The sequence below is a fragment of the Podarcis melisellensis genome, assembly GCF_964234715.1.
Source record: "Podarcis melisellensis genome assembly, chromosome: 10".
Taxonomy (NCBI): domain Eukaryota; kingdom Metazoa; phylum Chordata; class Lepidosauria; order Squamata; family Lacertidae; genus Podarcis; species Podarcis melisellensis.
Genome location: NC_138542.1, coordinates 40,103,462 through 40,130,252, shown reverse-complemented (window position 1 = coordinate 40,130,252; position 26,791 = coordinate 40,103,462). Strand labels below are relative to the sequence as shown.

The window sequence follows — 26,791 nt, the reverse complement described above, 5'->3', positions numbered from 1 at the left end:
CCCATCCTGAGAATTATGGGAACTGTAGTTTAGCCCCTCAAGTTACAATTCCATACACACGTAACAAACTACAGTGCCATTTCCGGGATTGATTTTTTTGTGGAGGGAGGAATGCTTTAAATGCATGGTGTGCACACAGCCGAGGGCAGAGGGCTTTCTGTTTGATGGCTTCATGTTCAGTTTGACCTTGATGTCGTCATACAATTATGCTCTGCTCAGGCCTACACATTGCTTTCAACCCATCTAGGTTTCCCTCCTGGTCTGTATCTTATTTGCCAACTCACTCAGGGCCAAACTGAAATACACATGAATATATCTCAGCCTCTTCAAAACAGATTGCAGATGCAGAAAAGCCCAGGCTAGATATGGACTTAAGGGGAGATGTGTGAGAGTTAACCCTTCCCTCCGTTTGCCTCAATGAAGATCACTCTCCCACCCAAGCTGCTGTTTGGTCCAGGACGAAAGACATATGTAAACAAATAGCAACCAACTGGTGGGAAGGGAGGCAGATTTTCATTGGGCAAAATAACCCAGGTGGAAGGGTTAATCCCTTCTTTCCTCACACCATCATGATTGTGCCCCTCCTCAGGCAGGTGCTATGATTCAGAGATTGAGATGGATTCCCATTATTCCATCATCGTGTCTAGATTGGTCTTAATATTACTGGCAATCCTTTACCATATAATTTGTTCGTAGAAGAGAAGAAATCAGTTTGATACCATGTTCTTGTGAGCCAGTGAATTAGTGTGCAAGTGAATGAGGAAGCATCAGTTTGGGAAATGGAACAAATCAAAGTGATTTGCCCCCTCATCCAAAGGTCTCTTTGGTAATTAGGCAGAAACCTATTTTATGTCCAGTTTCTTAACTTCAATTTTACCATGGCTAAACTGCCTCTTTTTAAATTTAGAATGCATTTTACTGGTATTTTTATCATCCTCTCACTTAGTCTTGAAATGAATTCATAAATAATGCAATAAATACCTAGAGATCATGCCAGTATATTAAGCTATAGGTGAGATATATTAAATGTGTATTACAAGAAAATTGTTTTGTTTCCTCACCACTTTCATCAGGTTTGCTTGATGTAAATTTCACTGAGATCAAAGAGATTTGCCTCCATATAAATATGGTTTCAAGATTCACTAAGAAAAGGTTATTATCCTATCATCCCCACAAGAAACATCATTGACATTTTGGAGTTTTTACAGATTAATTCAAACACAAGAGCGGTGTTGATTTTTATTGATGCGGAGAAGGCCTTTGACAACATTTCTTGGCTGTTTATGAAGAAAAATTTGGAAAGGATGGGAGTAGGGCGGGGGTTTGAAAATGGAATAGAAGCAATTTATTCAGAACAAAAGGCCAAATTGATAGTAAACAACGTGGTGACAGAGGAGTTTAAAATTGAAAAAGGGACACGACAGGGGTGCCCTCTATCTCCTCTGTTGTTTATTTCAGTCCTGGAGGTGCTACTGAACATGATTAGAAATGACCGGTTGACACAGGGAATTGTGGTCGGAGAGAAACAATATAAACTGAAAGCCTTCGCAGACGACTTGGTATTAACATTACAGGAGCCAGCCTCTAGTACTAAAAGAGCGTTAGAATTAATTTCTGATTTTGGTCGGGTGGCGGGATTCAAGCTGAATAAACAAAAAACTAAAGTTTTAGCAAAAAATTTGACAACTACTGAAATAGAGGAGTTCAGAAAAGAAACAGAACTAAATGTGGTTAAAAAAGTAAAGTACCTAGGGGTGCACTTGACCTCCAAAAATTTGAATTTATTTAAGGACAACTATGAGAAATGTTGGTCAGAGATAAAAAGAGATCTGGAAACATGGTCAAGATTAAAACTTTCCTTGTTGGGCAGAATAGCTGCTATAAAGATGAATGTATTGCCGAAAATGCTATTTTTGTTTCAGTCCCTCCAGATCGTGGATAAGGTGGAATGTTTTGGAAAATGGCAGAGGGATTTATCTAAATTTGTCTGGCAGGGCAAAAAGCCCCGAATAAAGTTTAAAATACTAACAGATGCGAAAGAAAGAGGGGGGTTTGCCCTGCCGGACTTGAGGTTATATTATGAAGCTGCAGCCCTCTGCTGGTTGAAGGATTGGATCCTATTGGAGAACACCGACGTCCTTGACCTGGAGGGATTTGATAATGCTTTTGGGTGGCATGCATATTTGTGGTATGACAAGGTTAAAGTTCATAAATTGTTCAAAAACCATATTGTCAGAAGGGCAATTTTCATGGTCTGGTCAAAATACAAAGACTTATTGGAGAGTAAAACTCCGAGGTGGCTCTCACCGATGGAGGCCAAAGCACGTAAAAGACTCAATATGGAGGCCCACTGGCCTAAATATTGGGAAATAATTGAAAAAATTGGAGATAAATGGAGGTTACAGAGTATGGAAAAGTTAAAAAACAAGGTGCGAGATTGGTTGCATTATGCTCAAATCCAGGAAGTTTTTAAAGCAGACAAAAAAGTGGGTTTTCAGGAGGAAAAATCGAAACTAGAAACAGAGTTGCTTGAGCCAAAATCCAAGCTAATTTCGAGAATGTATAACTTGCTGCTTAAATGGAACACACAGGATGAGATTGTCAAATCCTCTATGATAAAGTGGGCACAGGACTTGGGGCATAACATTATGTTTGAAGACTGGGAAAGGTTATGGAACACCGGAATGAAATTCACGGCATGTACTGCCTTGAAGGAAAACATTATGAAAATGATATACCGGTGGTACATGACCCCAGTCAAGCTTGCAAAGATATATCACCTGTCCGATAATAAATGTTGGAAATGTAAGGAAGAGGAAGGGACATTTTTACACCTCTGGTGGACCTGCCCGAAAGTGAAGGCCTTCTGGGAAATGATACATAATGAACTAAAAAAGGTGCTGAGATTCACCTTACCTAAGAAACCGGAGGCCTTCCTTCTGGGCATGGTAGACCAGAGGATGGTCAAGAAAGATAGAACTTTCTTTATGTACGCTACTACAGCAGCGAGGATTCTGTTGGCAAAGCACTGGAAGACACAAAATCTACCCACATTGGAAGAATGGCAGACGCAGCTGATGGACTATATGGAGTTGGCTGAAATGACTGGCAGAATTCGAGACTCGGGAGAAGAAGAAACGGAGGAAGTTTGGAAAAATTTTAAGGACTATTTGAAAAAGCATTATAAGTTGTATGAATGTTAAAAAATGCTCCTTTCTAGGAAGGTATACCTTCAGTATCGGCAAATTTCTGAATTGATAAATAAGACACTATAAGACAGAAGTGAGCTAACGAAATATTTTTATTGTGTGGAAATTAAAAATTAATGCAATTGTATCGAAATGTTTACAACAGATAACACGATAAAATGGAAGATATATTGTTATGTATAAAACAAGTCAACAAATTGCTGAGGTTTTGGTTACACAGGGAATGCAGTGCTCGGGAGATGGGGGAAGTCCATTGGATTTACGGAAGTATGTATTTGAAAGTGGAAATTTGTTTATTAAAAACCTAATAAAATATTTATAAAAAAAAAAAAATATATTATCCTATCATCCCATCCCATCATTATTCTATAAATAAATTTATTTCCATATGTTTATAGAAGAATGGTCAGCTGTGTAGGTTGTTAATGCATCTGTTCAGCTCAAATTTCTGTTTCTATGTGTGGCATCAGACTTATGCAAAATAGACCCACTGAAATCAATAGTCTGAGTCAGATCCCATCCTATGAATTTTGGATCACTTTTTCATACTACACTAAAATAAATAAACAAGAGGTGCAAGGGAGGAAGAGGCTAAAAAATGGTTGAATTAATTTGCCAAATTGAAGAGTATTTCCTTGTAAGTTTTCAGATACTTGCTTTCTTTTGAGTGCTAGCAAAAATTCATATGCCTGCTTCATTTCTCTTTGGATCTCACTGGTATGATTGGGACTGACGAGCACCATAAATATGACCAGCCTGAATGCAAGGCTGCAAAAAGGAAGGAAAGAAGGAAGGGAAATGATGAAGTTGCTGGACACCAAAAAACAAAACAAACAAACTCCACAACAAACTACCGTATTGGCCTGAATATAAGCCTCACTTTCCACCCAAATTTCAACTATGAAATGTTAAAGTGTGGCTTATATTCGCGACTTTGCGGTATGCAGCCAGGAGCACAGCAAAGCAGACCTATCCCTGTCCTCTCCCCCAAGGCAAGGAAGGGAGAGAGTGAGGAAGGGGAAAGGCAGCGTGCCCCCCCCAAGCATGCAGCCAGGGGCAGCGAGGAATGGAGCAGCTTATATTCGGGTTCCCCCCTTCCCCCCCTCCAATTTTAAAGGTGCAGCTTATATTTGGGTGCAGCTTATATTTGGGCCAATACGGTATGTCTGTTATGTGAATCACTGAACTCATAAGCATTACATGTTTTCTGGACGAATTTTTCAATTTAATTTTTGTGCTGCAAGATAAAGCAGCACAAGACATGTTTGGGCACTTTTGTCTTGTGTCTTCAACGTGTTTTCTGTAACATTAATTCAAAGGAAATGTTTCTTGGAAGATAAGTCATGCTACCATTTTTCTGGATTTCAGACCATTTCTCTCTTCTATTCAGAATAGGTTGGCAAGATCCAGAAGGAAATGAACTGGCCAAAACTCTGAATGATATTCCAGTTTTCCCTCCATTATGATGTCTGGTTGATGATTCAATACTGCCATTTAAGAGGTATGGGTAGACAGAATTCAGACAAGCTGAGCATTGGATAAGTCTGGTGGAACATGGAAAGCTACACTGACAGCATAAATACTTATTTCACCGTACTATAATTAAAGCTGTCACTCAGTGTAATTAGTTAATCCTGATATTTTATAAATAAAGGGATTAAATCCTAGTTCCAGATTCTGCAATCAACATTTTGAACATATACCATCCAGCAGGAAAATGCTGTCCAACAAGCAACTGTCTAATGTCTCTCTGTGTGTCTTAACTGTGTTAATTAGATTGCAGAGGTCCTTAAATGGGATTTATTTATTAGGTTGATCACAATGCACTATGCTCCTTTTCATTCAGTAAATGCCTTTATGTAATTATGGTCCTCCCAAGGGACTGTGGAAAGGAGTAATCTTAAATATCCCACATGGAGAAGAGACAGCATAGATAATGTGGGTCTTCTGTAGAACCTGTTGCCTCATTCCTTTGAAACCGCCCTCCCCATCAAATTCTTTTACTGAGGGTAAATAAGAGTGAAAAGGAATGGCAGAAAGGGTGGGGCTCAGTGAACATGGTCTCACTGTGTCCCTCATGCAACTGAAGTCATGAAGACAATGAAGGCCAAATATGGCTACTGTCGTTCTGTTATTTGGCCGAATCAGTGATGTTAAGCTTGCCCTTTGGTTAAGCTGAATATTGCAGGTGGTCTGACACCACAAACAGGTTTTGCTTAGAGCAACCATCATGCAGAAACCTTTCAAGCTGCTTCCTGAAGGGTTCTTGAAATATAAACATTAGCTATGAATAGTCCTGTCTTTGTTGTCAAACATCAGTGGAAGCACTGTATGTGAAAACCTTCCAGTGCCTACTGCTGACATTCGTTTTATGAAATGCAATATATGTGAGTATAGCTGAATAGGGTTGTATTTTCCAGTTGGAAGCCTTTCAAGTAGCCTCTTATGTGGTGCCATAAAGGTAAGAAAATAAGGTGGTTCTAAAAATCCTAGCCAAGGAAACCAGAATAGAGGTCCAAAAGAAAGCAGGGTACTTTAATCACTTAGTAAAAAATCATATATGCGCCTTCAGTTATGAAGGGAACAATGAACAGACTGCTTTGGTTTCTTATTAGATGGCTGCAAGATTCTTTTGGGGTTACACCTTAACAAAAGGTGTAACAAAGTTTACCTGTAATGCTTCTGTGGGACTATGGACATGTTTTATTAAGCCGCAGAAAGATGAGGAATCACGCCTATCAGATTTCCTGATCATGAATTGCTGTGAATAGTTAAAACGTGTAGAAGAACTCTGTTTTCTCCATCTGATCAATATGCTTGTTTGTCTTCAGCACATACAAGAGTGGGAGGTATGGCATTTTTCAGCTCCTCAGAAACCACATATAGAGAAACAGGAAATACAGACGGCGAACTGTTAAAAATAACCGTAGTACGTAAATTGACCTTTTAAACAGAGCTGCAGAGATCTGCTTTATAAGGCCAAAGACAAACAAACATACATCTCTGAGGAAAATTCTGGGCTGTACAAGTTTGTAAGTCACATTGAGTCATTTTATGAGTGAAGAAACCAATACATATAAATAACAACAACAAACGAGTCGAGATACAGGGCTGCTGTGTGAAGGGCATTGGAGTGGCTAATGTTCAGTTGCGTCTTCTTAATCCCTAATCATCCAACCTTTGGTGAATTTTAAGTTGTGTTTCAAATCCTTTGGAATTAAAAACAAACACCACAGTCTGAACTGCTGGAGAAATGTTGTAAGGCTTCAAGAGGCCAAGGATGTATGCTGATTTTTGCATTCCTGTCTACTAAATGGCTAACTATAAACAGTGAAATGGGGTTAGATACACAGGAGCACTAATACCTTTCCTGGGGTTATGTTTTATTTGTGTTGCTATAGTTCCTATGTGGAATATAATAATTTTAAAGGAGAAATAAAAAAGCAACAAATGCTCTTTAAATGTGTTTGGGGGGTGTGTGCCTGTGTGTGCAGTTTGCCTCTTAGAGCCAATGCACACCCTTAGCGTTTATTCAGAGACTAGCTAGCTTGCACTGATTTGTAATGTGAGAACCCGGCTGTTGAAGAATTAAACAAGACCCTTGTAAATATTAGGCATGGAATTCAACATTTCTGCTTGCCCGATGGAATGATCTCCTCACTCTCCTCCATGCATGCTGTTCTGGAAGGTTCTCTTGGCATTCCAAAGCAGATTTGGATGAGAATAAAATTTCAGAAAAGAAATTAAAGCACAGAGGAAGAGGTGAGCATGGTGTTATGGAAATGATGGGGAAGGGCACATCTTTAAAGTTGTTACAGTGTTAAAAAAGTTATGCCTAAACGTATCCTTTCAACTTGACAGCTCAGGAAAGATACCTAGCTTTATAAATTCATGTAAAATTAGTAGTTTGACCAATTCTCTTCATTCCAATGCCATTTTAGCCTTAGAGGAAAGGAATCCTTTACCTTTCTCTCCCACCATAATCCCACAAGAGTGAGGGCATGTACACAACACCCCACCCAGGCAGTGACTTCTGATCCACCCTAAACCACTGAAACGAATAGTATGCGACCCCCATGTGAAACAGTTTGGAGCCTGTTTTCTCCTAATGTATTGGAATATCCCTGTATCAGGCAAACCCTAGTTTTAGGGGGAAAGCATTGAAACTGGTGTTGTTGGAGGTTAACATCATGTGAATTACACAATTTAAATAGAAATGAAAAAAGTCTAATACTGGATTGGGCAAGGCATCTATGACATACGTCCCTTACCCTTTTACTAGATAGATAGATAGATAGATAGATAGATAGATAGGTGATAGATTTCATCTTTTCTCTGTTCTTTACTTTGGGACACCATCTGCTCCCACAGTTTCAAGCCTATAAGTATAGAATAATAAACTAGGCCAGGAAATGAGTTTCCAAAGCACCATAAATGTTTAAGACAAGTACCATTGTCTGCCACTAGACTTCTTAGTATATTTGTACTAGAACAAAGCACTTGCTTAGACTTATATTGGTTTGCACAGTCACACTTTTGTGCATTCAAACAAAATCAAGAGTAGTCAATCAGTAGTGTATGTGTTACTCAGATTAGTATGTAAGACCTTCTGCTGGGTAGACATATGGATAAACTAAGCAGAGATTAACCAGGTCTGAGTTGGCATTAAAATCCTGATGTCAAATTCTAGCGCTTAATGATATAAAAACAAAACAAGACTAGGACAAAAGTAATCCAGTCTGATTGTGGTTTCATTTTTCAAGATTACGTTATTGTGGCCCTTCAGGAATGGCTGCAGTGATTACCCAGAAATGATACTTAGTTGTCTACAGATGACATGAGGGACCCTCCATTGCTTTCCTTTTGTTCTTTGTAGTTAGATTGGCATTTGTCTGTGGATCCCAAGCAAGAACGTAACATTTGAACACATAGGAATTTACTTCTGAGTAAACATGCATAGGATTATGCTGAAGTGCCCAGCCCAGAGTGGTATTTTGGGCACACACCCATATGATGCACCCACCTTACAAAAACTAAACAGATCTGACTGGGGCCTGGAGCTCCATATATGCCACCCTGAGAACCTCCTCATGAAAGAAAAGTGATGTATAAATGTAAGAAATAAATAACGTTAAATAAAACATCTGACATCTGAGATGCATCTCCTCTAAATGTTTGTTGGATTTGCAATTCTTAACTGCTTCTCCAGGGAGAGGACCAAAGTGATAAACCTCTGCTCGTGACAAGTTATTCCTATTTCACCAACTCATTTATTTGTGAGGAGGACCCTCAATCATGTGACACTTGGGCCACACTAATCTATTCGAAACACACAAAAATGTAGTTCTCGATCCAGTATTATTCATGCCCATCCTCAACATGTTGCTTTCAATCAAGCCAAGAAGCCAAAGACTCTCCTCCTGGAAGAGAGGGGAGTGGTTGTGGGCGGGAGCCTGAGCCTGAGCCCTGCCTCCCACTCACCTGGCTGGCGCCCACGCCCATCGGCAGGCACCCAACCAGGTGCCTCCAAGGAGGTGTGTACAGCAGCCTTAATACTGCGGCGCCAGCCCCTCCTCGGCCTCACTCTTCGTCGTGCCGTCGCGATAACCTTATATCACGTGTCCTTGTGTATTCATTCCACTTTGGGGGGATCGGGTCCTCGAAGCACAATGGAAGGAAATGACATGGCAACTTCAGAGGTTTTAATGTGGATCTGATGATTTCAGGCATTCACGCAAACAGCTTCCCATCTGAAACTGAGCTCTATGAGGTATATTCTTACCCTAAAAAAATTACTGTGTGAATTGGTTGTACTGTATATCTCCTACTGTATATCTCCCCCTTTCTCCAGTTCCCTAAAAAATAATCTGTACTCTCCCTCTATGGTTTCAGAAAATAAACTGTATAAAGTCCAGAAACAAAACCCCTAAAGTAAGTGGCAGGAAGCAATGTTGGCATGTCAGGGGAAATTTCAGAGTACTGAAGTCAATGGTCAAAATAACTTTGCCTTTTGTTGAATGGGAAGTGATCATGGCTTGCTTGTTATCTTCCTCGGGTTCCACTAATTTGAGTTATTCTGCTAACACAGGAAAACAACATATGTTTCAGATTTCTACAGGACTGAAACATCCAGCCATCTACTTCCCCATCCCCACCCTATGAGATTATAAACAGAAAAAACCTTGCTTATCCAGACATCTCTAATCCAAATACTTTATTTTTTCTGAACATACTTTATGGTTCACTCATATGCCTTCCATATACATGCCATCCCCCATTAAGTAAATATTTTTCCACAGCGTCAGTACTTTCCATTCCTGCCACTTTCACATGAATATAGTTATCAGGGCGCTTCCAAACAGACATGAAACTGGCTGGCAGTCTTTCCTTTACAAACAGGGCACCAGCTTGCTGAAAAGCAAGATTGTATAAATCTTTTTTTCCTATGGCATAACTATACAATGAAATTGCCATCCTGCTCACTTTGGCAGACAGGAGCAGTGGGCAGGAAAAAGACAATTTGAACATTAGGTGGAAAGCAATGTACACCATGACATACATTGTCATTGGCCTGCAGTTTGTTTGTTTTCTTTATGTTTATTAAAGCTTTACAAATGCACAACATTGAAAAATTGCAACAACAAAAGAGATTACTGAGTGCAACTTAAAGTCATCACAAATGTTTTTGTGCTTTTTCTTCTGGCATGTCCAAGCAAAATACAACATCTGCAAGGCCAGTTCTAGGAACAGAGGGACAATTATTCATAAAGGGATACTGAGTTGTACAGAAGTCATCAGGGTATGTTACATTTCTTGACAAGTTCAATAAAGTTAAATCCCATGCACAAGTCTATCACTTCTCCAAAGATCCTATGTTAGAGTCCTTACAACAGTGCAGCTTCTAAGCAAGCTATGGCCATCAAGGCAATTATCATTATAGTATCTTTATTTAAAAAAAACATGTTTATGCTAATCAGTGAATAGCATTAATACCATTAATCTGGGTTCAAGCTCCACTATCTGCCTAGTAATCCAAGATATCTCATAAAATTCCCCCCACTGCCTCCAAAAATGTCTCATATATTCCCACGACATGTGCCACCAGCACAGTGGAGACATCCCTCTGGGACTGAGTCTTGCACAGTTATTTTGTTTATTAAATCCTTCTTCACTGAGACTGCAGTCCTATGGCCATTTACCTGGTGGTAGACCATATTGTTTATTGGTTATGTACACTGCTTAGAGAGTTTATGATTAAGCAATCGATAATTTTTTTCTAAATAATAATAATAATAATAATAGTAATAAACGAATAGGCCCAATTCATTTACATTTTCCACATTCACTATTAAACAATAATGTAGCATCTTTAGGGTTCATTCTGTAGCCAAACTGGAAGATTAATTACAATGGCTAGTAGTCTTGAAGACACAATGGCGTGAATCTGAAGTACATATGAGTTCTTTTCCAAGGCCACTGCAACTTGCTGGCATCACCCATTGAGTTGGGTAGATTTTGAAGGCCTATATTGCTGACTGATCAGAGTGTCTCCAAGTGAGTAGCAGTGCACACAGAAAGTATTTCAAATTTGCCTTGATAATAGAGAATGAGGCACTATGAAAAAAGGGGGAAAGTTTAATGCAGTAATAAAGCCAGGCAAATAAACTGCATAATCAAATCAGAACCATAAATTGTTAAGGAAAATGAGCTCAGTCTTATTAGATTCTTATGGCAAATTCAATCAGTGATTTATAATCTCACCTGCTCCACATTCAAAATGCTGAGTTATGTTACTGTATCTGTAGGGAAAATTACTTCACATAATAATAAGGCTCCATCTATTTCAAGTATCAACTTGATTAAAGTAACATCTGGGAAAGACGGAAAAAAAAATAAGCTGCTGAGCATCTCACTCTGCAAATTTGTTATATTTGATAGCCCTCATAAATGTACTGTTAGTAACATTATCTTTTTATTTGAATCCCAGGCCTTGCCTTATATCTTTTTCAATACGTTGTATTATGCTTTTAAACTTTGTGATAAAAGCAATTTGTGATGCACTACTTCTAAAAGAGGTTTATTTACTTAAAAGGCAGATTGCCACTGGCTAGGGTAGAAATCTCTCTCTCTCCCCCTCGCCACGCGCAATCCAAAATGATTTCTGCTTCATAATAGCAAAGCTACTGTTAAATGAGTTCTGGTGAAGAAAAAATGGCTTTAATCTCAGAGTCAACATTCAGAATACAGAGGAAAAAATCAATGAAGGTGAAGGTTATAGAAAGAAATGATTTGAATGTACAATGAGGCAGTCTCCCACACAATAAAGGTAGAAAATAATTAGGTCTATCGGAATATACAAAGCACAAACACCCTAGTAAGTGTGTTCTGAAACCACCGCATCATTTTATTGACTTCAGTCGTGTAAATGACTGTGGTAGATAAGTGGATGATGGGCAAAGAGAGCCATAAATTCAGAAGTGCTAAGAATATCTTTCCCAGCAAAGCGCTAGGCATTTTTACTTAGATGTGAGGATCGCTGCGTTCAATGGGGCTTACTCCCTTTCAAGTATGTTCTTGATGATATGAAATGTGTAAAATACACTGAATTCGAGGACAATGTTAATATATTCCAGTTTGGATAAAGAAACCATATACCCAGAATAAATCCCAGCTGAAGCACTGCTTTTGTTAAGCGTGGCAAATGTTTAGAGTGCTGATGACTGAAAACTAGGGATTAATTACCAGATGGGGTTAATGGACTAGGGTGATTAACTGATTCTAGCCAGTTGTTAATCCCGAGGAAATACACTGTTTTCAATGTTATCAGTTAAAAACGACACCCTGGAGTCCTGCTATTATTCTTTGCTCATTTATTTTCCCAAAATATTTGTCAAAAGCAGAGGCAGGGTAATCAAAATGAATGCAAGCAATAAAATGTCATCTTCGTGACTTTGACTATTTATATAATTTAAGATTATTCAAAAGAGATTTCCTGGGCCTCAGGCTTCAAAGAGGGATATATCAAGTTAGGCCTTGGACTCCTCAATGTTAAAGACGCGTGTAACTGTGACAACAGAACACACACCTGTGCTGATAGTAGAACAGTAACAATAGCCCCATTCACACATTACTACATGCAGAGCAATGGCATGTTGACTTGTGCATTGCATGTGGTTGTCTGTAAGGAAGCCCCAACAACAGAAATCCTGCTTGCATAGTCAGGTCACCTGGTCTTGTGGGTGCCCCACAAATCCCTAAACAATGGGGGCGCAAAGTACTTTAGGCCCAAAGTCCCTGATTCGTTCTGCTTCACCTCAGTAGATGAGGTCTTCTGCTGGAGCACTTTTGGTGGTCCCACATGCCCCAAATATTTGGCTGGTAAAGCCATTAGTGTGGCAGCCCTGCCCTGTGGATCTCCTTACCAACAGAGGTTCAGCAGAAGCCCCGCTCGTTTTTAAGGTGTCTTCAATTTTTTTTCATTCAGGCAGGCCTTTCAAACCCAATATTCTTTGCCAACCAGCTTTTACTGATGATATGTTGGGAATTTTATATTGTTTTTACTGTGATGGCGTGTTTTTAGTTTGTATACCACCTTATGATATTTTATACAACAGTGCAGGTCAGAAATACAGAGGTACCTTTGGTTAAGTACTTAATTCGTTCCGGAGGTCCGTTCTTAACCTGAAACTGTTCTTAACCTGAAGCACCACTTTAGCTAATGGGGCCTCCTGCTGCTGCTGCATGATTTCTGTTCTCATCCTGAAGCAAAGTTCTTAACCCAAGGTACTATTTCTGGGTTAGTGGAGTCTGTAACCTGAAGCATATGTAACCCGAGGTACCACTGTATTTAAATATAGGCTGACATAATCACACAACAGCAAAGAACAGTAGTGGTGCCATAGTGTAAGGTTTGGGTGGTCCCTAGCACTATGCAGGCACTTCAGAATATTCAGGGGCAACAGATTTTCTAGTAGGCTTCCCAGACCTGGAAGAACAGCCGTCACTCTCCAAATGCACGCAGATTCTCTCAAGGTTCAGGGACACGAACCTCAAATGCTGTTACAGATAGGTAGCCATGTTGGTCTGCCATAGTCAAACAAAACAAAACAAAAAATTCTTTCCAGTAGCACCTTAAAGACCAACTAAGTTAGTTTTTGGTATGAGCTTTTGTGTGCATGCATACTTCTTCAGATACACTGAAACAGAAGTTACCAGACCCTTCTATATAGTGAGAAGGTGGGGAGGGGTATTACTCAGAAGGGTGGTGGGAATGGGTGATCGGCAGATAGCTGTGATGAGCCTGTTGACTACTCTTAACGACTGCAATAGGTCTTACAGGAAAAAGCAAGGGGTGAGAAGGTGAAAAATGACTTTGTCATGTATAATGAGATAAGAATCCAATGTCTTTGTTCAGACCAGGTCTCTCCATGGTTTTAAGTTTAGTAATAAGTTGCAATTCAGCAGCTTCTCTTTCCAGTCTATTTCTGAAATTCCTTTGTAGTAAAACAGCTACTTTGAGATCTTGTATAGAATGTCCTGGGAGATCGAAGTGTTCTCCTACTGGTTTCTCTGTCTTGTGATTCCTGATGTCAGATTTATGTCCTGATGTCAGATTTATGTCTATATAAAACCTGGTTTCACCTTTTAAGCTGAGTTTACTGAAGGAATAGAATGAGAAGCAGGATCATATCTGTATCCACTACCCTTTACCACAAACTCTGTAAGTGCAGCAGAAGCTGTGATGGGGCTCTACACAAAAGTCTAGGCATAACTGGACTGAATTTGGATCATAAGCTTCCAATTTCCACCAGTCCCAGCAAACATAACTAATAGTCGGGGATGATGAGAGTTGGAGTTCTACAACATCTGGAGGGCCACAAGTTCCCCACCTTTGACCTATGCACACAGTAATCTCTCCCAACTGTATACATGAGGTAGGAATTTGTTTGGTCGATTTGGTTTAGAAGCTGCAGGGCTGAAGTCTGGTTTCACATCAAAACTTGATTGATCAAGTGAAATTAAGAGGCGGCTTGTTATTACAGAAATCCTTTGCAGATTTGGTCAACATATTCCGTGTAATGCATAGCAGTGATGTAGCCTTTCCCCCTGTTAGCTTACGGGTGATAGTTCAAGGATCAGTGTTTCTTTCTGTTGTCTATTATATGATCTGATTTGCTCTTCACATAAATGCTCCAGTTAATTATTCTTAGTACCTTAATTTTTTTGTAAGGTTTGGTTTAAGGGAAATGGCAGCAAAACTATATAGTTCATCTTGCCAAACATCTGAATTGTTTCTGTATGACGTTTCATGGGAGTGTTTTGTGACTTTCCTATCCTTCATGGGGTACAATGTGTAAACCTCACACAGCTGATGAAAGCACCACAATTATAGAGTCTTGCAGTATGTTAAATATACTGATATGGAATCTAAGTGCTACAAATATATTTACTGTTTGTATAAAATCCATGGTAATGTACTTTGCCTGAAAGTTTAAACTGCATAATAATGGCCTTTCCCTCAGCAGTTTCGTTTTTTAAAATTATTTTACTGATGTTGTAAAATAACAATGCACTTTCTCTTCTAGATAGGAAAAGATACATCATTTATGGTCCTGCTCTGACTGTGTAAATGACCTCACAGATAAATGGAAAGGGATATTTCAATCCTCCAGTTTATTATTGGTTGATGGCATGCTGGTCTTATCGTTCAAGACAGCGTTTAACTTTGAATAATGTATAATGCTGCCTTTCTGAAATGGTCATTATGAGGTTTTAATGCACCATAAAACAGACCTTATGATCTCCAGCTCGCTAAGATGTCAGTCTAACATATTAATGCAACATATATCTTGGAAAGAAATAGTTTGGCAGCAGCAGTCTTTGCTTCTTAATATTTATTTTAGTATATTGGGGGGGGAGACATTTTTAATTGTTGGATTATTTTCAATTACAACCAGTTAGTAGACATTAAATTGGATTTTTGGCAGGATCTACAGGAACACTATCTGGGAAACACAGGGGAAGTTGGTCTCAGAGTTCCTGCTCTTTAGGAAGTGCTGCCATGGACTTACAACAAATCCGCTCACCTTCCTCAGTAGGTGGTGTTGCAGACAGACCTCAGACCACGCAAGTGATCTGTTGAATGGCAGACCAGATCATTTAAGCCCAAACCCAGTATGCTGTTGTTATTCATTTCCCTAGGGAACTGTGGAGTCACAGGGCCTTGGCACGCAGCTTCTGATTTGGCCCTTAGTATGCCAGATAGAATCAAAACTTGTGAAACACACCAGGGGTGGATCTACACACAGGATAAAATACCCACTATAAATAAGTCAGAAATTAAATCATTATAATAAAAGAACAAAAAACACTAGAGAAAATAGCAAATAATTATTTTGCTCTCTCGCGCCATCTGGTGTTGCATCTTTATAATGCATTCAAAACGCTGTTGTTTTTTTTACTAATGTAGCTGAGTCAGAAGTTGATTCTCTGACCAATGTTATGAGAAACAAAAAGTAGGATCACAATGTGGTCAGCTTGAAAGCAGAAGTAGTCTTTTTTGTTACTTCTTTCCCCTCTACAACCACACACACACCAGCAATTTATATAGGGTAAGAAATATGAAAAAGATTGTGTTATCTTCAAACTCTTTCTAAGACCATTTTTACTATTTCAGTCACAAAGTGAACAGTCTCTGCACTTCAGACAAACCTTCCTAGTTTATTCCCTCAGCTTGAATCTCCTAGAAGCACAGTTCCTCAAACTGTGAGCTTGACCTATCTCAGGAGGTGCCTAGTGATCTCTTTCAGCAAACTTTCGCACAAATCTAGGAAAACTGTGCAAGTTATTTCACTTAAAGTTTGTTTTGTTTCCTTCTGTTTTTTGTAAAGGACTCCGCTAAAGCTGAATCATTTCTGGCAATCTCTTTAATCTGCAATCTGTCTTTCTGCAAGATTCAGGATGCGAGTAATCAGGAATAGAGAAATTATCCATAGCTTGCTCAGTTGTGTTTTGTTTTAAAAGCCGGTCCTGCCATGAAGCATGATGGGGTGACCTGCTTCAGGCAAGCGCCATGGCAAGAGGGAGAATAGATGTGGGAAGGATTTTTGTTATTTACAAAAGTGTTCCTAGAGCACAAGTTAGGGATGGGGGAGAACTTCAGTTCAGTTTGCATTTAAAGGCAAACTTCACTAATTCACACTTTCCAAAGCAAGATGCAAACTAAAACAGAGTCATGTGAAATTTGCACTTCGCAAAATTCACAGAAATTAAAGTGTGGATTCAATGCATGTATTCGTAAATATGGAAGACAAAATGCATTATATTGGGGGAATGCTTTGTAAAAAGGTGTATATTAGGCAAAAATGCATACAAAAATGTGTATAGTATATTGGAAGAAATTAACATTACAACGCTGCTGAATATTCATGAGAATTTTTCTTTTTTAAAATAAAAGTTCACAAACTGATAGAAAAAAGAAACAGAGAGAAATTGACATGTCCACCTGTTCTGAGCACCACCTCATGTAAAATATTAATGTGGTATAAACAGATAAAATTAAATACGGAATGGTATATAAAATAATCACCCAAAATAACTGGCTATTTCAAAAAACTTCATAGGTCTGTTGGCATAAAAAAGATCTTCAAGAGACACCCACTTCCACATCCCACCCACCTTGCTATTTCTGCCACCGCCAGAATGCCACCCTCTTGCCAAACTCAGTGGGGGGGGGGGTCTTCCTCAAGGTCTTGCCGTTCATCTTCTTCCCAAGGGTGGGGAAGATGAGCAGCAACGCTGTGTGCCAGAATGCCTCCTTGGTGAGAGTGGGCAGAATTCTGCGTGGTCTGGCTGCTTGTCTTCTCAGCCCTAGGAGCAAGGAAGACAAGTGACAATGCTGTGCATCAGAAACTGAGGCAGGTGGGGCGTCTGCTTCTGGGCTTCCACTGCCTGAGGCAGCTGCTTCAATGCATCTAATGGGTGGGCCGGCCAGCTCTGGCAACCATACCCTTTCCAATGTTTATGGGCCCACTACCCGTCTTTCAGAAGTCATTTTAAGTTGTTGGGTATAGGTAGAAGGTAGAACAAAATCTAATATTCCTTTGAGGAGGTTAGAAAATATCCCACCCTGCAGGTGATAAAATGAAGCCTATGAACAATTGCTCTCTGTTTCTTTCAGTTACCTCTCTTCTACAAGAAAGGTCAAGCCAAATGGCTTTTTCATCTCCTGGTATTTGTAGATAAGGACATGCTTAGCAATCTATCTCCCTCAAACATCAAGCAATATATTGAGGATGACACCTGCATTTATGCACTAAAGCCTAAAGGAGCAGCTACTTGACAAATACATTAGGCGCAATCCTTTGGCATTTTCTTTTGTAATTACCTGCCTTGAGAAAAGTGTGGATGACTTGATCCATGATAGGGCCATTCGGACTGTCATAATTACTTCTACTCTTCTTCACAGAAGAGACACAACCTTTCGGGGCATAGTGGTCCTCAGCCTGCTGCTGATATAAAAGTGCATTCAGTACGTCAACTCCCCATTCTGGCTTGGTTCTCCAAGGTTTTTGATTGGATACCTCAGTGCACAGGGCTTAATGCAGGGCCCACCAACCTTTGGGGGCTATAGGGCACCTCTCATAATGAGCCTTCATAAGGGAGCTGTTTCCAGAGGAAGATCTCTGAAGGTAGAGAGACTCTGTTTGCCATCAGGGGGTGATAGGTTTCACTTATGGTGCCTTCACCTTTACCCCAAGGAACCTTCAGAAGGGAGTTGCTGCCACAGGTATAATGTGTATGGGTATTTTAATGAGCTAGATAGAGTGAAAGATTATGAGTCATGGGTGTGTGCATGGACTTAACAGTGGACCTATGGGGGGGATGCACCTATATTAGCCACTCACAAAGACAGGCTCTTTGCACCTCTCCTCTGAGATGTAGCTGGCCTCCTGTCAGTGCAGGGAGGTGACTTGAGAGTTAATTGGAGGCTAAGCTGGCACTGCGGATATGGAGAAGCCAGTGTTGGCACAAGCAAACCTTGATGATCCAACCCACTCCAAAGAGTGCCTGCTTGCTTGCTTAGTCCCGGGACTGCAGCCGCTTGCTGTGCAAAAGCTGGGCCTGCCCCACTCTTCATAAGGAAGGTACAGGGGGTGTGCCACTTGTTGGATCAATGTACTATCTCGGTTGAAAGATGCATCTTCTCCTTCTTCCAGCCAGACAAAAACACATGAACAGTGTCAAAGAGGGTCATGGCTTGGGGAGGAGTAAGCCATGCAGAGAGTGTCTGGGGCAACCCAGCCAGATGGCATGGTATAAATAATAAAATTGTTGTTACTATTATGGCCTGGGGGGGAGTTCCAAGGGCTAGCTAGAGAGGCTTGGGTGGCTGCATTTGACCCCCAAGCCTGAGGTTTCCCACTGCTGGTTTAACTGGTGTGAGACTTTAATGTATATATTTATTTCTGTTTGATGTGATATCATGCATGTGTTACTTCTGAATTGTGACCTACCATGTACACTAAGAACATGGCAGGTTAGAAGTGGAACTGATTCAATGTGTACTTCTGTTTCCCCTGCTGTTCCTAGGACTGGCTATCTGCACATAAAGAATACAGTCCTCTAGAAAATAAACATGAGATTCACCCACCTACCCCACACATGTGTAGCTTTGTTTTTGTTGTTGCTCCTATTATAATACTCGCAAGAGGGAAAATGAACAATGCAGTGATGGAATTTATGTATATACTATCTAGTATGGACTGTGGAGGAGAAAGGTCAAATTATCACAGCAAGCCCACATAAGTGACTTCTCATTGTTGTATTTATATTTTCACACACTGTGGGGCTGCTGACAAAGGGCAAATGGAAGCCTAGAAGCAATAAATTCCACAGCACACAGCACTGTGATGTTGGCTATTCATTCTGCTGCTGCTAGCTTGGATTCTCTTTCTTTTTAAAAAATTATCTGTCATTCTGTCATTATGATCCTGAAACCCACCCACCCCATTGCAGCAAAGTGGAATGTATCTTATGCTACCCCCTAATATTTATCTCATCCCTTAAGGTGATTTCTTTATTTCACAGCAGCACCGATTCATGAAGAGAATAGAACTAAGAAAGGGTTGTTTTGTCCCTTCCAACTTCTCTCTGTGTAAATTGTTCAAGAATTTGGATTCATCTCTGAAATTAGGCACTACTGGAGAGTCTCTAGTCAAGGATAAATCCATGTCCTCATGCAAGTTGACAGGCTGGCTCCCTTCAGCATAATCTGTAAGAGGGAAGGTGGATACTTGGCTGCACAAAACAAGTTCTGACCTGAGTAGCAGCTTAAGCTTCTTGAAATGGGGTCATGTAGACTGGAAGGTTTAATTAACAAAAATTAATTAGTCTGTTCTGCTAACATCATCATGGTTCTGGTTCTCTTATGTCAAAAACAGGCTTTCCACACCCTAGCTCTACTCCTCTGAAACAAAGCTCCATTCAAAAGATTGTTGTAAAAGTATATGTGTATGAGAGAGACAGAGACTTCCGGAAACATGTTCTAAACTGTAAACAATACAAAATACTTGAGAAATGTCAGAAGAACTGCGTGCATATAGGGATTTCTTTCAGGGCAGGAAAATGTGTGGAAACTTTGTACAGCAAAAAAACAAACAAAGCCGTTAAAGTTGGTTTAACTATAACTTGCAAGAAAAGAACAGGATACCAAAGGGGGATCAAACTATGGTTTATTAACTTTGGGTAGTACAAACCATGGTTTTCTACATTCAGACAAGATGGGAAACTGTGGTTTGTCCCAAACCACAAATGGAAGCTTCACGTTTCCTCCCCACATGTGCAGAAAGTGGGAAGGAGTGTACATAAACATGAGACTTGCTCTAGGGTGTTCTCATCACAATAAAAGAAACCAAGGCTTGTTGTGACATTTGAATGCAGCCAATGTGTGACAGTGTCAGGGTGGGGCTTGGGAAGGTATCACATTTCAATAATATAGCAAATGCACACTCCAGCTTGCTGCTGCCACACAGCTTTCTTCATAGTAAGAGCACACATGAGCACTGCACATGCAGCTTTGGTTAAAGTCCAAAGGAATCAATTTGCTTCAAGAATTGTTTTTGAAGCCCTAAACTGCTTGAAAAGCAAATTTATGGCTCTGGCAATCCCACCTCCAGACACCACCACCTCTGCCTGCTTGCGCAAGGTGGATTAACAGGAAGCCAAGCTGTAGTTGAGCATGTAAGGCTACAATCCTAAGCATACTTAGTTGGGAGTAAATATCATTGAATTTAGCAGGTATTATTTCTGAGTAAATGTGCATAGGATAATTGATGTGCATTAGTGACTCAAGTGCAAATATACAGTCCTAGTAAAAATTAATCCTAGATTGACCTGACCTGGTTTAATAATTTGCTCTGAGCATACCTTTCTGGAGATGATACAAGGTAGTCCTGTGAGGGAGTCAGTCACAGATGGATTGGGGTTCAGGTGGTTTTGCCTTTTAGTCCAAAATTTTACATGTTAACCTTATTATCCGTGATCTCTATTCTACTTGTTCACTGAACATCACAGTAATAGGATCGGATCTCCACCACACCACAGACATTGTGGCTATTATTTGCACTGTGAAAGCTTTGAGAAATGCCTATGACTTCACTGAGTGTGATCCTTGCGGCATGGCATGGGGGGCAGAGTTTTAAATGCTTGTTATTAAAATGTGTATGTAGTAAAGCATGCATCCTTCAATTTTCCTGTAGTAATTTTGCTTTCTTATATCGTCTGCTGCAAAAATAAACCGGGTCTTAAGTTGCTTACTAGAACTTCAGAATTGCCCATACTTGTCTGAGAGGGTAGGGCAGCTTAATCAAAGAGAAGTGATACAACAATGGATATTAAGTAGTTTAAATCTACATTTCAGACTGGCTGTCTGGACTACATAACCTCTTGGCCAGATGCCAGCAGAGTAAGAAATGCGCAAACTCACTCAAGGTGGCAATCGTTTGATCAACACCACACAAAACAAGTAAGATTAACTACATCTATATCTCCATCTCCCTTCTACTCCTTGTGAGCTCAAACTGCAAGATAAAAGCGTATTTTGTATAGAATCATCCCAGAAGATGAATTTTGACTACTTTTGTATGGTAGAAAATTTCAGTTGTTAATCAAGCCTGCTGCATGAACGGTTGGTTTTGCTTCTCTCTCTAACTGACTGGAAGAGTGTGTTGGGGGTGTTCAAACACAGTGGTGTTATTATCACAGTAATATGAAGCTGTATCTGAGGTCTGACAGCTTTTTCTCTGTACAATGAAATTCCTGAGGATGCTAAGTTCATTGGACATGCAGTATTTCTTTTACAAAGGCACCAGGAAATGCCTGACACAAACATGGCTGCATTTTCTTTTTGCCATTCCAACCTTAACAGCTGAGGAATCCAATAATTATCTATATATTCTGGGTAGGACCATGTGCACTTTGAAAAAATTTAAATGGCCAAATAACCTCCTGTTCTAGGAGTACACTATGTGGTTCTAACAATGGAATCTAAACAAGTAAGAACATATTCCTTTGCACATTTGCTCTAAACAAAAAGCTCAGACAGCTTTTTCAAAACCAGTGGATCTAGTCAGAAACCATGCTGCCTGTGTTTTTGTGCTGTGATTCTATAGTCTTGTTGAATTATGTGGGGCTTATTTTTGATTAACAATGAATAAGGTTAGTCTGTTAGCTTCCATGTGTGAATCAGCTGGAGTGGCAGCCTCTGTCCTGGGTCTTCTATTTTGAATGGGCTTTTGAAATAGTTGTTTCCTATTGTTATAGGAATAGTAAACTGGTACTCTGGTACTCTGCTGGGGTACCAGAGTCTGTTAATGAATACTAGAAACTAATAAAGGGTAGCATTTACATAATATTTAGGATATGAAGGGAAAATACAATCTGCAGAACTGTACCATATGAGAAGTTCCTGGCTTAGCTTATGCAAACCAGCCTGGCTGGGCTAGCTTAGTGCAGAGACATTGCGGGGCGATAGGGAACCAAGCACGGATCCATTAAGGGCGCTGGCAATGCAAAAGAACTGTCCTCTCTGAGGAGTGGACAGTGATAGGAGAATGGACAGGTTGCCAAGGTGATGAGGGGGCATGGTGTCACAGGAAAATTTGTCCTTTTTGAAATCTAAAGGTTTGCTGGGAAGGAATGGGGCAGAGTTCTATGAGTTGTCGTGGAAGTGAGAAGCAGGAACAAAGATGGCATGCAGGATGGCCCTGAATCCAATTCTGGGGGGCAGGGAAGGACAAGCTGCACCTGAGATGGGAATGCTGTAAACTCTGCACTCCCTTCATCTACACTCAGGGTGTACATATGCATTAATAAACCATCTTTCAAACACTCCACCATGCTTTATTTTTCCCCAAAGAGACCAAGACCCTGGCTGAGAGCCAGGACACCTGGATTCTTGTTCACCGCTCAGCAGAAATTAGGGTGGCTAGTAACACTATTTTGAGCAAACTTCAGACTTCAAAGTGGGGGAGTGAAAAATAACTGAAACTGGGAGTTTTGTCCTATGTATAAATGTTAAGTTCTTGCAATACTTTTGTGTAACATATATGCTGATTAGCAGGTATACGAGTTATTCCTCTTAGGGATAAACTAGATGTGCACAAGCATTTAACATGCTCAGCTTTTGTTCTTTAAATAGCAGATGCTGAGGGGCAGACGAGGCTGACCAGGATTTGAACCATGGTGTGCAGGAGGCTTGAAACTCCCCCCTCCCCGCACAAACATACCATGATCCCAATGAAAATCCCCCTTGAGATTTCCCCCCAGAGGAATGTTTCCACAGGAGTTAAAGAACACTTTCCAAATGGGGATAATAACAGTTTTAGGGGAGATTTTCATTGAGATGTGGGAGGATTAACATTCCCCTTAGAAGACACCAAGGCCCTGATTCTGATTGTTCGCTACACCCAGCTGCTATATAAAGAACAACAATCTGATGCATTATTATCATGACGTCTAGTTTGGCCCTTCGATAAGTTGCCCATTATATTAATAACTGGAGTAGTTCCAGAACACCAACTTTTATTAATCCAAGGGATAAAATCCAATAGGAGCTTAAATTTCATGAAAGAATGTGTGTGTGTGTGTGTGTGTGTGTGTGTGTGTGTGTGAGAGAGAGAGAGAGAGAGAGTCATATAAATATATGAATAAGCTAAAACATTTACCAGTGTTTGTATAAATGGCAGGCAGGTTACCATGCTTCTCTGTTTTTTTCATGTTGGCATATTGTGGCTGTCAATGGTTTATCTGGAATAAGACTAACTGAATTCATTGTTCTGAAAGCACCTGAGGATTAAGATGATCTCCTGTGGTTTTAGCATCTGTGCATCCAATGGGAGGTGGAGGAGCACATACTCGTAATGTGTAATCGAGTAATGGAAAAAGGGATTAAGAAACAATAGCTGTCCTTTGTAACCAATTATTGGCTACACTGTTAATTCTCACTCTTTTTCCAAGTGGGATGTTGTCAGCATTGAATCAAATGTGCATGAGACAGGATTCATGCTGGTTTATTGTAATAGGCGACATTTCCTCATTTTCACACTCCATCCCCCTTAATATGAACCGATGAGTAGATTTCTTTTTCTTTGTTTATACCTCCTGCTTTCTAATAGCACACTGTATATTTTATGATCAGGAAAGTCCAGTGTTTTTGACAGGCAGAATAAACATACCCATATCCTGAGCCTGAACATACCTACAAGGAAGTAAATGCCATGAATTACTGGGAATTACTTGTACTGATATACAAGTGAATTGGTTTAGGACTGAGGCATACGTCTACATACGTAATTACTGGCCGCCTCCTATATTGCAGGGATAGCCAATGTAGTGCCTTCCAGACACTGCTGACCTACAATTCCCATCAACTCTACTTCACAAGGCCAGGGATGATGGGAATTGTAGTCCACTAACATCTCAAGGGCACTCCTGACTTACTGTGTTGTAACAGCAGCATGTGGGATTCTGGTGATCCTAGCCCTGGCAGATAGGGAGTTTGTATCCTTGTGCTGATGCTGATTCCAGACATATTGTGTTATACTTCCCTTTCTGACCCATATGTAGGGACCATACCTCAGTGAGGTTCTAAATTTTCTTTCTTTTGTTCGGAACATTCCGATGTATTCTAAATGATTAGAATGTGTTTCCTTTCTGTGCTTTCCTCTTCTTAACTGTTTCCCATTCTTCTGCACTGCCCATGCATGCCAGAAATAAACAGCTAATTGCATTATCACTTTATAGGGCTATATTGTCGAAAGAAATGGTCACCAGTGGTGTGATTCTCATTAAGTATTTCAATCTCCTATCCAAGTACGTTAATTTTCTAATAGCTGGGAACATCAGAAATATCCACTCTCGAAAGCAACAAAAACTAGCAGCATTAGACTGAAAATTAAACTCTGTGCATTTTAGAAGGAAAATGTAATGCTCAAGTTCTGCATTTTACATGTGTGTGTGTGTTTTTCAACAGCTAAATAATACTAACAACAAATGCCTGTGCCTCCCATTTATCTCTCCATCTCATTCCATGGTGTTACTCTCTTGTTATTACATCCGTTTCTCAATGGTGCCATTTCAGATTTTAGTGAGAGAAGGGGAGAGATTTCAGGAGAAGGCGGAAAATTGTAGAGGAAGGATCAAAAGCTTGTTCTAGGGCATATCCAAGATTAATCTGTGGGGGCACATGTGGCAGCAGTCATTGTCCCCCCCCCCCTTTCAATGATGCTGGTGGTGCTCATACAAACTCCTCTAAATATTGGGAAATAAAGATATACCAGGTGATATCAATCATTGGGATACCGTATATAAGCAAGCTGTATACATGTAGTTTAAAATGGAATGGCTGTACCTGGCTGAGAACCCACGTTTTCAAGCTGTGAATGTAATCCTTGAGAAAGATCTGAACTGCCAACCTGATAAACATGCACCTGGCCGCGAGATTTGGATCAGTTTTGATCAGCAAAAGTAAACTTACAGTCTAGAAATGGAAAATACACAGATTGGGGCAAGGCTACTTATTTATAGAACTACTTTTTTTTTTTAAGCTGGACTGTTGGAAACCTTATTACTGGTAACAGTAATATTTGCTTTGCTGGAGTATACAGTTGCCTTTTATTAGTAACACAAACGGGCCTCCTTTCAATCTCCCTGGAAAAATGAACCTACAGATGGCTGACATTTGTACTGTTTTGCTTTAACTTCTTTTCAACAAGTTAGAATAACGGAAGGAAAGTCAGAAAAAGAGGGCTTGCAGACTAAGGCCTTTTAAAACCTCTCTTTTCAACTGCCTCCCTGCTCCTCTGCTGTTATGAGAACTTTGGATCGTAATAAATATACAGGAGAAAATAATTTGTGATGAATGAGCTGCCTGGCCATTGTAGGATTATGTTTGTATTTTGAAATGCTTGAATAAAATAGTGCTTTGAGCTGTATGTTCTAAAATGCCATTATTCCTGCTGTAGCTGGGGCAGAAGGGAACCATGCTTATGAAACCTTGAAGAATCTAAGGAATAGTTAGTGAAAGCAGATTCCTAAATGCCAGTATGGCGTAGTGTATAGAGAATGTTGGACTTGGGTCAGCAACATTTGTTTTTCAAGTCTCTACTAAGTCACAAAGCTCACAGGGCACTTTTGGATGTCAGTATTCTTCAGCATAACCCAAACACAAAATGGGGTGTGTGTGAATAATGTGTACAATCCTTACTTAGGGAATTGAGAGACCCACCTTATTTCTTTTATTGTAAGTTGTTTTAAACTGGTTTTAATATAGTGTTTTAATTGTTGCAACCCTGCGCTGGGACCTTAAAAGTGAAGGGCAGGCAAATAATAATACAGATATGATTAGCAGTCATCTGAATCTGTGTACGCACCATACATTTAAAGTATGACTTCACCCAAAGGATCCTTGGATAGTGAAAGCTGTAGCTTGAGGGAGGAAACTATAGTACCCAGGATTCATTGGGTGGGGGGGAGTCATGTGCTTTGAGAGCCAGTGTGGTGTAGTGGTTAAGAGCAGTAGACTCATAATCTGGTGAACTGGGTTCGCGTCTCCGCTCCTCCACATGTAGCTGCTGGGTGACCTTGGGCCAGTCACACTTCTCTGAAGTCTCTCAGCCTCACTCACCTCACAGAGGTAGGAGAGGAAGGGAAAGGAGAATGTTAGCCACTTTGAGACTCCTTCGGGTAGTGATAAAGCAGGATATCAAATCCAAACTCTTCTTCTTCTTTAAGTGTGTGCTACAGATGCTGCCAAGGGCAAACCAATATGAATGCAGAGAACTACCCTTGACTTGTTCAACTTGCAGCTAATGTGCCCTTATACAATGCAGACTTAAGTGGTATTCTCTGCTATCTGAAGCTTGCAGGGATATGATCGTCATTCATTAGATCAGCATCAGAAAGGTCAGTGTTGGCAGGATTACAAACTAACTGAGACACCATCCCACAACTCCAGCCAAGATCTGTTGGCTGGCCTTCTTGGTAGCTTCTTCGTTCATAATGGGTTGCTATGAATCTGGGGG

The 26,791-nt window shown here is 40.2% G+C and overlaps 1 long non-coding RNA gene across 6 annotated transcripts in view; it reads left to right on the top strand.

Annotated features, from left to right (window-relative positions):
* The window catches only part of LOC309379598, a 119,583-nt gene that overhangs the window by 87,077 nt on the left and 5,715 nt on the right, over nucleotides 1-26,791 (top strand). For all 6 annotated transcript variants that reach the window (XR_014172548.1, XR_014172549.1, XR_014172550.1 and 3 more), the window contains one exon: nucleotides 4,600-4,710. This is a non-coding gene — a long non-coding RNA (uncharacterized lncRNA). The remainder of the gene's footprint in view (nucleotides 1-4,599; nucleotides 4,711-26,791) is intronic.